Source organism: Rhinolophus sinicus, linkage group LG02, assembly GCF_036562045.2.
Source record: "Rhinolophus sinicus isolate RSC01 linkage group LG02, ASM3656204v1, whole genome shotgun sequence".
In the NCBI taxonomy this organism is placed as follows: Eukaryota; Metazoa; Chordata; class Mammalia; order Chiroptera; family Rhinolophidae; genus Rhinolophus; species Rhinolophus sinicus.
In genome coordinates, this window is record NC_133752.1 from 2,819,445 (window position 1) to 2,832,574 (window position 13,130).

The 13,130-nt window shown below is 48.0% G+C and overlaps 1 protein-coding gene across 5 annotated transcripts in view; it reads left to right on the plus strand.

Moving 5' to 3' along the window:
* The window catches only part of AFAP1 (actin filament associated protein 1), a 126,101-nt gene that overhangs the window by 8,604 nt on the left and 104,367 nt on the right, over positions 1-13,130 (plus strand). The gene's annotated exons all lie outside the window — the stretch shown is intronic.

The following is a 13,130-nucleotide window of genomic DNA, read 5'->3' on the forward strand; positions in this document are numbered from 1 at the left end:
TCTTTTCTTCTTTTAACAATGTTACAGATTAAAGTTTTGTTTTCCATTCTGAAGAGGACTTAAAGAGTGAGATAATATACTTTTAACAATGTTACAGATTAAAGTTCTATTTTTCATTCTGAAGAGGATTTAAGAAAACGGTAATATGGTACCTCCAAGTCTGCTAAAAACAGAAGCATGGGGTCGTGTAGAAAAGTCACTTTCCAATTATGGATCATATAATGTGAGCTAGAAGTGACCTGTACTTTGGTTGGAAAACAGAAAGAAACCCTGTCTGTTGGTAACGCTCCCCAAGTCAGGAAACTGGCCTCTCTGCGAATAAAAGGTGCTCTTCAGCCTTTTCTGAGGTGCCTCGTTTCTCCCAGGGGGCCCGGGCTCAGAGACGTTAAGATACTTGTTCAGGGTCACATAATTCAAAGGGGAAAGATGAACTGCTGAAACCCAGGGCGTTGACTGCGAAGCCCTTGACCTTTCTGTAACACCTGGTTACTTCCCTGAAGGGAAGGGAGTGACTGAGAACTCATGTGAGCGGGTTTTGTGGGAAGCGGGCCGGGGGCTGTGACGGTTCCCCAGGCCTGGAATTGGCCTCCTTGGGCTTCTAACTCCTGGGCTGACCATCTGGAGGGCAGCACCTGGTTTAAGACTTTTCTTCGTGGAAACAGACGAAGACCAACCACATGATAAAGGCAAAAGCTGTTGAGTCAGAGTTTAGGGTTTGGCTGAGACCCCAAGGCAGGCAGAGGGGTGGGTGCTTCCTGGTGGAGAAAAGGGGGCTCGGGTGTCCTGATGGGGGCCTGGGGGAGACTGGGGGGCTGCGAGAACGGGGCGTCCCAGGTGACAGGCTAGGGGAGCAGGTGTGGCTTTCTCGGGTTGGTCCTGAGTGGGAAGTGGGGACAGAAGGTAGGGAAGCTGTGAGTTATTGATCAAATCCTGGCCGATTGTCACAGAAGTTATTGTCCAGCCACCTGGATTGTCACTGGAGATGGCAGGCTGACGTCCTGCGAGTCTGACTTAGAGGCAGGTGGCTGCGGCTCTGTTTTATCTGTTTTATATGAGGTCTGGCCGTTGTGTGTACATTCAGTCTCTTGTCTTTCTCTTGATGGTAAGATATTAAATGACAGATTAGAAATGTTGGGAAGTTTTTAGATGTTGTATGTCGTCTGGAAGAAGGTATTCACACTGAAGTTAATCAGTGATTGTAAACTGTTGGGCCATGAACCTCAAAGATCTAAACCTGGAAGATTTCCGCAGCGTCGCCTCATGTCCGTGCACTTCACCCATTGTCAGGAGAACCTGTGCTTCGCCACAGCAGCTTTGTCAGCCAGTGTGTGGTGGGGCCCAATCCCTGCACATCTCATCTTTTGTGCATTTCACCGATCGAGCGTCTAGCTTGTCCCCCGAGAAGGTGAAGTTTATTTTTGTCACCTTTGTTGGTACCACGGTATTGTTTGAGGGATTTGCGAATTGGAAGGCCCTCAGAAATCTCCTAGGTCAACCCACTGATTTTATAGATAAACTGGGATGCACAGGAACATTCTAGCTTTTTTGGTGGCAAAGCCAGGAATAAAACCCAGTGTTCTTTTTTTCACAGTGTGATTGAAGGAAAGGCCAAATGTGTGGTCTAAAATGAAATCCTTTGATAACTGATTTTTATTTTTCTCTGCTTCTGAGTCCTGTTATCACAGAAATTTACAGTTGGCCTTTATGTGTTATCAGGAATGTGAAAAATACTGATCTGTTCAATGTAGGTACCTGTTTCCCTACTCATTCCGTTGCTGTTTCAATGTGGTTGAAAGGTCACAGATACAGACCGACTGTCCTTCCCCCCAGGGCCAGTGTCCTGGTTCAGGTCCGCTCAGTGGCATCTTGTCAATAGCTTCCTAACTTGTCTTTTCCCCTCCAACCTGTCTTATCTCTCTGGGTTAAATCAGGTATGGAGTCCTGCTTTTAGCATCCACGTCTGCACAGACTCAGTGATTTTCCATTGTTAAGATGAAGTGCAGATTCCTGGGCCTGGCATTCAAGGCCTTCAGGATCTGGGCGCCATCTACTAGGTCGGATTTCTTTCTGGTACTATTCTCACCTTACACTCGGGCTAGTTGCTTAAGCCCTTTTCTAAGAGCCGCACCTAGAATTTGTACGTTCTTATCTATTGGTTGAGCAGGTTCAACAACATGCATACGCTCTTCTGTCTATCCGGAATGCCGTCACCCCCTTCTGCTCCTCAAATCTTATCCATCCTTTAAGGATTGAAATACTCCCTTTTCATGATCCCTTCTGGAAACCGGAGGCCAACTGCGTCTGGGGTTGTGCTGCCTGCGCCGCCCAGCCAATAGACCGCGCGGGAATTAGGCTGTAGAATAAGTGTCTGTCAGAGCACCGGTGGGCGGAGAAGGCAGCAGGTGTTAAAGACTGCCTCACCATTCTCAGCCAGCTGGGGGTATTTAAGGGAAAATCTGGGCGTGCCTCCAGAGGCTACAGAGGGTTGGGGGTCTGCCTGGACCCTTCCCTCGGCCACGTGATTCTCCGCGGCATCAGCAGCCCGGGAACAGTGCTGGGGGTCCCCTGGCGGACCCCTGAGATTGCGATGCACAGCCTCATGGGTTGCTTAGAAGTTTCAAGGTAATCTGTAAAGCAGGGACCTGGGTGGCACGGGACGTTCAGGCAGGGGCATGAGCTATGGTTAAAGTGTAGGTAGGTCGAGGAACTCAGTGAGGCCTCTTCTATGGGGTCCCAGCTGGGCCCTGCTTCCTTCTCTGACACCCACATGAAAATCGCTCTTTCTTCCTTAGGACTCTCAGTTTTCTTCCTCATTTAATCAACACAGATCCTGTGAGTTAGGTACTACTAGTTGCCTTATGTCTTTTGTGATTAGGTTAAAATAGTTCCTTTAGTCACATATTTTGAATACATAATATAAGCAATGGTACAGCAGTCAAAAGGCCCTAGAGAAGAAGGAAGTTCCACTCACATCACTGATCTCTGTCCTGTAACCACTGTGACTTGTTTCTTTTGAATCTTCTCAGAGATTTCCTGGGCAGAGTCAAGCATTTATGGATGATTGTGTCCTTTTAAAAAACACTATGTAGGCATGACAGACACATCTCTCTCCTAGTTCCCTTTCCTTAGGTGTTTAGGTTGTCCCCAGCCCTTCAGAATAAGAAGCAATGCTGCATTGTACGTCATTCTTGTGTATTTGCGTGAATATATTCATAGGTGGATTCCTAGAAACGGGCTTGTTGGGTCACCAGGATGCACAGTGTCAGTTTTCACGGGTGATGCTGGCCTCCCTTTGGTCAGGGCTACACCGTTTTACTCCCCGTCAGTGTGGAGGAGTGCCGGGTTCCTGTACCCTTGCCAGTGCAGTGTGTTCGCCAATGTTTTGTTCTTTGCCAGTGTTAGAGAAGTTTTGAAAAATTGCTCCCTATTTTAAAGAGTAGGAAACAAGCTGAGAGAGCTTAGGTAGGTAAATTGCCTGGTCTCACAGTTGATGGTTAAGCTACAACCTGAATTTAGTCTTATAATTTCAAAATTGTTTTCTTTGGAGGCAAGCTGGTAAAAAAAAAAAAAATAAATAAATATATATATATCTTTTGACAAGTTCATAATTATGTATTATTTAGTCTCTCTCCTGGATTTTAAGCTGTGTGTGTGTGTGTGTGTGTGTGTGTGTGAAGGAATTTTGAGATTTAGAGAATTTTTTTATTGAGAGTCTAGAACAGTCCTGAAAAGGCAGTGCAGATAATAAAATAATATAGATTTTTTCTGTTGTTTTAAACTCAAAAGATGTCTAAATTGTCTTTTGACTTTTCAGACCTTCTGGCGTAGAGATTTATTCTGAGGGAGAAGCCCAGGCGATTTGTGTTTTAGGGTTGCAATGTTCTTGGTAAGGAAATGTAGGGAATTTTGTTAGTAACCTTTGTAATTTGTGAGAGTGTTCTGTGTTCAGTTAATTATAGTTTCCATATCATTTATAAGATTGTTTTTGGAAGCAAGTACTGTTTAGAAATGGTTTGCTTCCTTGTTAATTAAACTCTTTTTCCTCCTTTCCTTTATGCATTATAGTGACAGCATAAAGTCTGCCTATGAAGCCACTGGGTTTAGCTGTCACCCAGAGAAGGGTGACCCCCAAATATGTGGCATACCAAATTTAGTCCAAAAAGATGGTGCATAGAAAATTGGATATTGTCAAACTTCCCAGATACATGAATTGAATAGTACAATTAATATATGAATTGTGTGTATAAATGTACATTTATTTGTTATGACATAGGAATCAAACTGTTTAAGATAGCCTTTCTGACAAATTCCTAATAGCCCTCTTATTCCAAAATTATAGAAGTTTTGCATTCTTACCTCAAATGTGTACACACTTACCTGATTCCTCCGTATTTAATGGTCATGCTCTTGTGTCGTGAATTATTTTGAATTTGCTCATCAGTCTTAACCTTCCTACTTAGGTGGGTGCTTGTTGTGTTTTGGTTTGGTCATTGGGCCAGTGATAACTGGTGTGAATTTCCCTTCCTCTCTCAACCAGATTCTCTTTCTCTTAATAGCCCATCGGGCTTTACTGTTTTTCTAACAATGTGAGTTCAGGACTGGGCTGAGCAATTCCATGAGAAATCACACTCATCTTCTATAGTACTGCATGTTTTCAAGACAAGCAAAACATATTAACAATTTTTATGGGGTTGCATACCAGCATTCTTCCGTGAGTCAGGAGACCTGGCTTTGCGCTGTTTATAGCAATGCTGGTGGTTACCCAGGAGGGTCATGTCTGTTCCCTGGTCCATAATTTTATAAGGAGAATCGGATGGTACGTTTTCCAAGAGGCCTTCCTGCCTGGTATTCACTGACCTGTTGTCTGCACTGTGCCAAGTGTAGTGGAAATGACAAGCAAACTAAGGTGCGTTTGTAACCACTAGGGGATTACAATCCAAATTCAGGCGCCGGAGGAAAACTAACAGCACCCAGGTGGACAGACCTGAGGAGCTGGGAAGGCTGCTTCCAAGCCCCTGTGAGAGGTTGATGTGATTAAAACTCGACCGCTGATCTGAGAAAGACATCGGCAAAAAGGCACGAGGTTGCTTAGGAAGTTTTCAGTCTTTGAGTTGTGGATTATCCCACAAGAGAGGACGGAGGGATGGCGGGCGGCTCTGTTTGCAGGACGAGGTGCTGCGCTGTGGTTCTGTACGCGCCACGCCTGCACTTGGCACTCACGTGCATTTACTTTTATCTTCTGGATCCGCTTTCCTGATGCACCTGCTTGTTTCTCCAGAAACGTGGCAGTGAAATCCTTTGAAAATCTTTATAAGAAGACTAGACGCTGATTGAAAATAGTACAAGCAGTAAAGATGACAAAAGGCAACAGGTGAATGTTTCTTTCCTCGCTGCCTCTGGGTAACACTGTTAGGTTTGGTGTATTTCCTTCCAGATCTTTTCCAGTACGCTTACAAATATATATGTACAGTTTCGGGGGTATTTTAAAAACAAAATAGTGAGTACTTGCTATACACGGTCCCAGTGCTCCCCGCCCCCCAGTGCACACGGACATCCTTTCATGACGATACCTGGGGGTCTCATTAGACTCCTTGCCCTTGGAGTGCAGGGTGGTAACAGCGAGTGGGAACTGTCATTATGCCACGTGCCGCGGCCTGTACGCTAAGTCGTTACGTGAGTTGGGGCTTCTGTTTCACAGCGTCCTACAGGGAATACTGTTCCTGTTAACGTTTTACAAACTATAAAACTCGGGTAAAGAGGAGCTGAGCTACGTGTTCAAGCTCATGGCATTATTTCCAGGAGAGGTAACACATTTAAATAACTCTTGTTGAATTCAAGTAATTTACATTCACTCATGTCAAGAAATATTTCGTGAGTGCCTCTGTGTGTCAGGTGCTGCCCCAGAAGCTCCTCCTGGAAGCATGTGTGGGACAGGGGTGCGGGGGAGATGGCCACAGGCACTGGGCTCCGCGTGTGCTGTGCGAGGAGGGAGGGCCTGGGGGTGGGGGCTGCACAAGCCTTTCACACCCGTTTCGCTGCAGTCGTTTCCAGGTCCCGTTATGGTACATGCACTTTCCAGAGATCTGGGCTTTGGTGTTTGTTACGGTTCATCTGAGACTGAGGGACCGTTCCTTCAAACTGCCCGAGTCAGGCCTGGAAGCTCAGCAAGCTCAGCGCTGCCGCCTCCACCCTCTGGCTGGGGTTTGGTCGGCTCACTCCTGTGGGGGGAGGGGACGCACTGCGCGGGAGTGATGTGCCTCAAGCAGCCCAGCGGCTGTCTCACCGTGCAGGATTCAGGCTGGTTACGATGGGTCAGTGCGTGCCCCTGCCGTGCGTGCCCCTGCCGTGCCCCGGCCGTGTCCCACTCGAAAGAAACATTGTCATTCATCTTCGGGGTCTGCTGAGGCACACTGCAGGGCTTAGAGCAGGGCCTGGACGTTTGCTGGTCGAGACACGTGTTCTGCCAGTGCGGTCAGAAAGCTTTGTGACGTGTGGAAAGAAGTAGCGCAGAGCGCGGTGGGGCTGGGTGCTGGGGGCACCTGGCGCTGGGTTAGAACCTGAGGCAGGAGGCGCGGGAGCGGCACAGCAGCGCTGGGTGTCTGCCATGTGCTTTCCTGGCTCTTTTGGCCATTGTATTTGGGTGTCTCCTGGACCCAGCGCATGACATCAGCCTTTGCCACCAAGTATTTATAGCAGTTGGTACCTCCTATGTGGGTCACTTTTTGTGCTGTGGTTTCTTTAGGGAAATTGTAGCTCCTACCCAAAGCACACCGCCCATTTCAAGGTGTTACTAAATTGTGAACCCCTTCAGCGAGCTGTGCTACGGAGAGGAAGTGGCGGGCAGGTGTACCCACCCCACTGGTGTCCGGTGATAATGGCTCAAGTGACGAAGGCTGTAAAGATGTGTCCTGGCATCTGCGACACGCTGAAGCCCATTCCCTCCTCTTCTTCTTCTTCTTCTTCTTTTTTTTTTAACATTTCATATTAAAAACCAAGCAGGTATTTTGGTTTTGCTTTCCTTCATTTTCTGTTCTCTGCTAAGTCTGTTTCCCAGAGTGAGCCTGGGAAAGTGAAGAAGAAAGTGTTTACTTCCCGTCACTGATGCTAATCGCTCCTCTTAATCGAGGGCCTTACTGTGCCCGCTGTGGAGACGTGGCTTTGCATACGTCCTCTTTCATTTCACTTTCAATTTGTGCAGTTAACCCTCCGAGATAGGTGGTATTTATCCCCAATTAATGAGGAGGGCGTGTAGCTCCAAGTGGTTGAGGGAACCTCCCAAAGTCACAGGACTAGGCGGTGGCGAAGGAGAGCGAAACACAGATTGTCTGAGTCAGTAGATGGGCCGATTCCAGAATGGGCTCTTAATTGCGGGAGGTCAGCAAGTCCCACTTGCGTTGGAATGGCCGTGACGTGGCTGGTCATTTCCTCTCTGTTAGGACCCTAGACACGTATTTGACTGAACTATCCTGCCTTCCATAAATGTGAGGCATTTGTATGTTGAAATTTCAGCCTTGCCTTTTATAATACAGGGAACTAACACTTCAGGCTTGCTAGATACAAACATTTATGAGCCAGTGACAGGTTTACAATTAGGACCCCCTCCCCACAATAAAAGGGAAATAAAATCCTAATTAATAGACACACATGCTGGTTTTTTATTATACATTTTCAGTTGTTGTTCAGGCTTTATTTGTGATAATGTTAATAGTATCTGACATCATAGATAGAAATCAGAATTTTAAGGTAAGAATACTTAGAGCCATATTTTTCAAACTTTCAAACTAGACATCTTACATTGTTCAGTATGTAACTGACATTAAAGTTTTACAAAGCATTTAGAAAACATTATATGCCTATAATATAGGGGATGCACTAGCATATTTTCCAGCCCATTAAAAAGTGGAGAAATTGGACATCCGTGGGCAAAAAAATGAACCTTGACCTAAACCTTATACCTTAAACAAAAATTAACTCAAAATGGATTACAGACTTACATGTAAAATGTAAAACTATAAAACGCTGAGGAAAAAATCCCACAGAAAACCTTTAAGAGTTAGGGCCAGGCAAAGAATTCTTACTTGGACCCAACACTGAAAGAACAGTCCATGAAAGGAAAAACTGATAAATTGGACTTCCTCAAATTTAAAAATGTTTGCTTTGCTAACGACTCTGTTAGGATGAAAAGACAAGCTACAGACCAGGAGAAAATATTTACAAACCACATGTATGATAAAGGACTATTACCTAGAGTATATAAAAGACTCTCAAAATTCAACAGTAAAACAAGCAATCCAATTAGAAAATGGGCAAAAGACATGAAGGGACATTTCACTGAAGAGAAAACACAGATGAGACGTGAGCACATGAAACTGTCCAATATCATTAGCCATGGGGGAAATGCAAATGACACTACACGGCTCCTAGAATGGCGGAAATAAAACAGCAGTGACAATACCAAACGCTGGTGAGGACGTGCAGACACTGGAGTCCTCATGTATGGCTGGTGGGAATATAAGATGGAACAACCGCTCTGGAGAACAGTTTGGCAGTTGCTGAAAAACAACCAAACATGCAGCTACCACCGGGCTCAGCAGTGGCCCTCGTGGGCATCTGTGCAGAGAGATAGGATTCCGTTCACACAGACCCTGGGCACGACGTTCGTAGCAGCTTCATTCCTAACAGCCAGAAAGTGGCAGCACCCACACGTCCTCCCGTGGAGGGGTGAATGGAGGAACACTGGGCCATCCGTACATGGAATCCTGCTCTGCAATGGCAAGGGACAGGTGATGGGGACACGCCACAGCCTGAGTGAATGTCCAGAGAATGATGCTGATGGGGAAAGCTGATTCCCAAAGTTCGTATAGTGTATGATTCCATTTATCTCTCTCTCTCTCTCTCTCTCTCTCTCTCTCTCTCTCTCTCTCTCTCTCTTTTTGCCACTGTGAGATAGGGTTTGTTAAAGTAAAAAGTGTTCAGACCTGTAGAGAGTTTTGATAAGAGTTTATTTGAGCCCAAACTGATGCCATCTGCCGGGAAGCAAGATCTCAAATACTCTGGAGAATAACAGTTTCACAGCTTCTTTTCTGCGTTAGGAGTTAAGGGGGGCACATAAGGAAGATGGCCTGGAGCGGGGACAGCAAGGCACAGGACAGTGAGGAGATTGTGCTCTCCTGAGGGTGGTTCGGCTTGTCTCAAAGGCTGTTAACCCAGGTGCACAGAGACAACGGACAGGGCAGCTCACGGCCACGTAAGCCTTTCAATAAAGAAGTTCGAGGCCTGGGGCGTGATGACCCGCCACGACCAGCCAGTTAGGGATTTATGATCCTGTCACCTGTATAACATTCTTTTTTTCTTCTTCCGCCTCCCCCCACCACCCCCTGTTTCAAGCTGTTGCTCCTCAGTCTAGTTGTGTAGGACACAGCTCCCTGGCCCGCGCTGGTGTTATGAGCCTTGCGCTCCCCCCGGCTGAGGCAGTCGGTCCTGAGTCATCCGCTCATGGCAGCTCTCGCTGCTGCCAGCTGCTCACGCTGACCGGCGGCCACTCACACTGGCCACTGGCATCTCCTGGCAGCTCATGACAGCTTATGCCTATCTCCCCCTGCTCACAGCAGCCCAGCTCCAGGGAGAGCCTTTGTTCACAATCTTAGCTGTAGAGGGCGCAGCTCACGGGCCCATGTGGGAATCGAACCAGTGACCTCGGCGTTAGGAGCACGGGGCTCCAACCACCTGAGCCACCAGGCCTGCCCATAACATTCTAAAATGAACAGATTAGGGGGCCGTGGGTTAAGGAGTGGGGAGGAGGCAGAAGGGGATGGGAGTGGGAGTGCCTGCAGAAGGGCCCGTGAGGCATCCTGTGATGAGCTGTATTTGCTGGTCCTTGCCAGTGTCCTGGGAGACTGTGCTATGGTTTCGCATGACGTTACCCTGGGTAGAAGCTGGGTAAAGTGCACAGGGGATCGCTCTGTATTAGTTCTTATAGCTGTAAATCTACAGTTGTTTCAAAAAAAGCTTAATTATTAAAAAAAGGCTGGTTGCTAAGTAGTCAGTCAATTTTATTATCCACTAGAAGGCTCTTCCAGAGAATTTAAATATGAACTTTTTTTTACTTTTTAAAAAATTGGTGTTCTTGTAAAAGTGTTGTATGTACATTATAAAGAAATCAAACATACAGAAAAGTACACAGGTAAAGTGTTTTAAAAATCACCCCAATCCCACCTTTCAGATATCACCATAAATTGTAAAAATGGAGTATTTCCTTCACCACACATTTAATTTGCTCTTTTCTTTTGAAGACATCATGGCAGTGATTTTCCTCACGTTGACATCAGGAAACCAAAGCTCTGAGAAGCTAGACACCTTGATCAAGGTCAAATAGTGGCTCCTAGGCGTTCAGACCCTCCTTACAAGGATACGTGTCTGGGGCCAGCCCCGCCTCCTTGCTCTCCTGTCCCTTGGAGCAGTGGTTCTCCCAGTGTCGTCCTCAGGCCTTAAATGCAGCTCATCCTGCCCTCATCTGGGCAATGGAATTTCTGTTTTGCCAACCCCTGAATGACTCGGAGGGTGGTGCAGTGTGGAGGGTGCTTTCCTTCCAGTGACATTTGCACGGGGCTGGTGGCATTAAAAACCAGAGAATGCGAAGGAACTGGAGCCACGACTGCTGGGCCTTCAGTGCTTGTCTGTTGTGATTCGTCGGCTGTCTGGTCCTCTGCTTGGTATCTGTCTCCCCCGTTGGGTTCTGGGTCTGGCGTGGCATCGAGCACGTTTCAGGCACTCAGATACTTTCTGACTAAATGAGTCTGTGAGCTTAACACTTCGATGGTTACCCAGTTTCTGTCCCAGCCTGTGGGAGCTCGAGGCCAGCGACCCGACCCAGTGGTCATTTCCACTGAGTTCATGTACTTGTCTCCCTTCCCTTCCTCTCTTCTACGAGCACCTACTAAGGGTCTAGTCCGCGCTAGACTTGGGGAATCACAGACAATTCTGTTGCTCACCTGGGATGCTCATGCATCTCAAATTCCACGCATCCACACCTTCCTTCCTAACCTGCTTCTGCCTTTGTTTTTAGTTGACAACATCCTCACGCAACGGTCTCTCAGACTGGAAACCCCCACCTGCCTTATGCCCCTTCTTCCGTCCCCATGTCTGATTGGACGTCCCTGTACATGTGTTTCAAATGCATTTTTTCTCTCTCTAGTCCTGTTGTCACAGCCCTGGGTTAGCGCCTCATGCTGTGCACGTGAACTGTTGTCCTAGCCGCCAGTACACTTGCTGCATTTCCTTCTCCGCACTGCCGCTAGAAGGATCTTTCCCAAACAGAACTGAGCCAAGGGAGCCTATGCAACCTTCTCAGATACGTGCATGCTTTCTGTTAGAAGTTTTATCACTTGTCTTCAGGCAGCCCAGGGACTCCGGAGAGACAAGCCTGCTTTCTGCCTGTCAGGTCACGTCCGAAGCCCTGGAGGGGCCGCCTGGAATGTTGGCAGCCTGCTCTTTCTGGAACCAGGAGGCCTCAGGTCCTGGCTCTGTTTGCAACTGGGTGTCCTTGGCAAAGTCAGTGGTTTCTGTGAGTTTGGGTCTCATCATCTAAACAACAGGCATGATGAAATACGCTCAACCGACCACGCGAGCTGCCTGGAGAAGCAGAGGAGGTGTGTGGTGGAAACGCTTTGCAATCTGTAAAGCAGGGCACTGACAGGAGGAAGCACGTTGTGTAAACAGCATTTCTGGAATGACTGCCTGAAGCTCTTGGAAGGTCGTTCTCACTGACGACACCAGTGAGTACCTGTTGGCGGCTCCTCTGCCACAGGGAGGCCCAGTGCAGCGCAGCTCCGGCTGCTTTACCACGGACTTAGATCCCGGAGAGCACACCCCTCCCCCACCCTGTGGCCCAGAAGGAAGGAGGCTCTTTCCTGCCTATATTTGGTGGCATGTGTCAGTGCTCCGGGGCCTGGAATGCACGGGGTTGTGGAGGAGAACGCTGTCCTCCATGCTGACGGCCTGTCTGCACCCCATGGGGAGGGCTGGACGGAGTCATCGTGGTAACTTGCCAAAGTCTTTCTTAACCCAGCTGCTCACAGAAGTGACCAGCATAATAAGTAAAAGATCTGTTAGACACAGATGGACTGTATTAGTCCAGTACTTTTGTGGCTTTTGTGGCCTCCGTCACAGAGCAGCCAGGGCTCGCTAGCTTTCTGGGGAGTGCCAGGTCAGCCAAGGGCCTGGAAAAGCTGAGGAAGGAAGTCCACCCCCACCGCTCCGGTCTGGGGTCTGGGCCTGGTTCCTGAGGGCCACGCGGGGAGCAGGCCCCTCAGATATGGTTCCGAACCTCTGTAGTCTGCAGTTCTTTTCATCTGTGACATCGTGCAGCAAAGGGTTTCTATGAGGATTAGATAAGCCAGTGTGATAATGGGGCAACTCAGGAGACAGGCTGTAAATGAAAGCTGGAGTTAGGGAGGGGAGCAGCATCTGGCACATAGATGGCACTGCAGATAGTTGCAGAATTGAGGGAGGAAAGGGAGGGGGGAAGGAAAGGAGGGAGGGAGGGAGGGAGGGAGGGAAGAAGGGAGGGAGGGAGGGTCTGCAGCACCCCTTACCCCTCTCATTATGCTCCCTCAGGTACTGAGGATGGAGCTTGTGTGTCTGCTGTCCTGGGGTCCGCTGGGTGGGATGGTGGCTGAGTTCCCTGCTTTCGCTTTTGATTCTTTTTTTTTTTTTTTTTTGAATTTTATTTTATTTTATTGGGGAGCGGGAACAGGACTTTATTGGGGAACAGTGTATACTTCCAGGCCTTTTTTCCAAGTCAAGTTGTCCTTTCAATTTTAGCTGTGGAGGGTGCCGTTCAGCTTCAAGTTGTTGTCCTTTCAGTCTTAGTTGTGGAGGGCACAGCTCAGCTCCAGGTCCAGTTGCTGTTGCTAGTTGCAGGGGGCACAGCCCACCATCCCTTGTGGAAGTCAAACCGGCAACCTTGTGGTTGACAGGATGCGCTCCAACCAACTGAGCCATCCAGGAGCTCAGCGGCAGCTCAGCTCAAGGTGTCATGTTCAATCTTAGTTGCAGGGGGCACTGCCCACCATCCCTTGTGGGACTCCAGGAGTTGAACCGGCAACCTTGTGGTTGAGAGCCCACTGGCC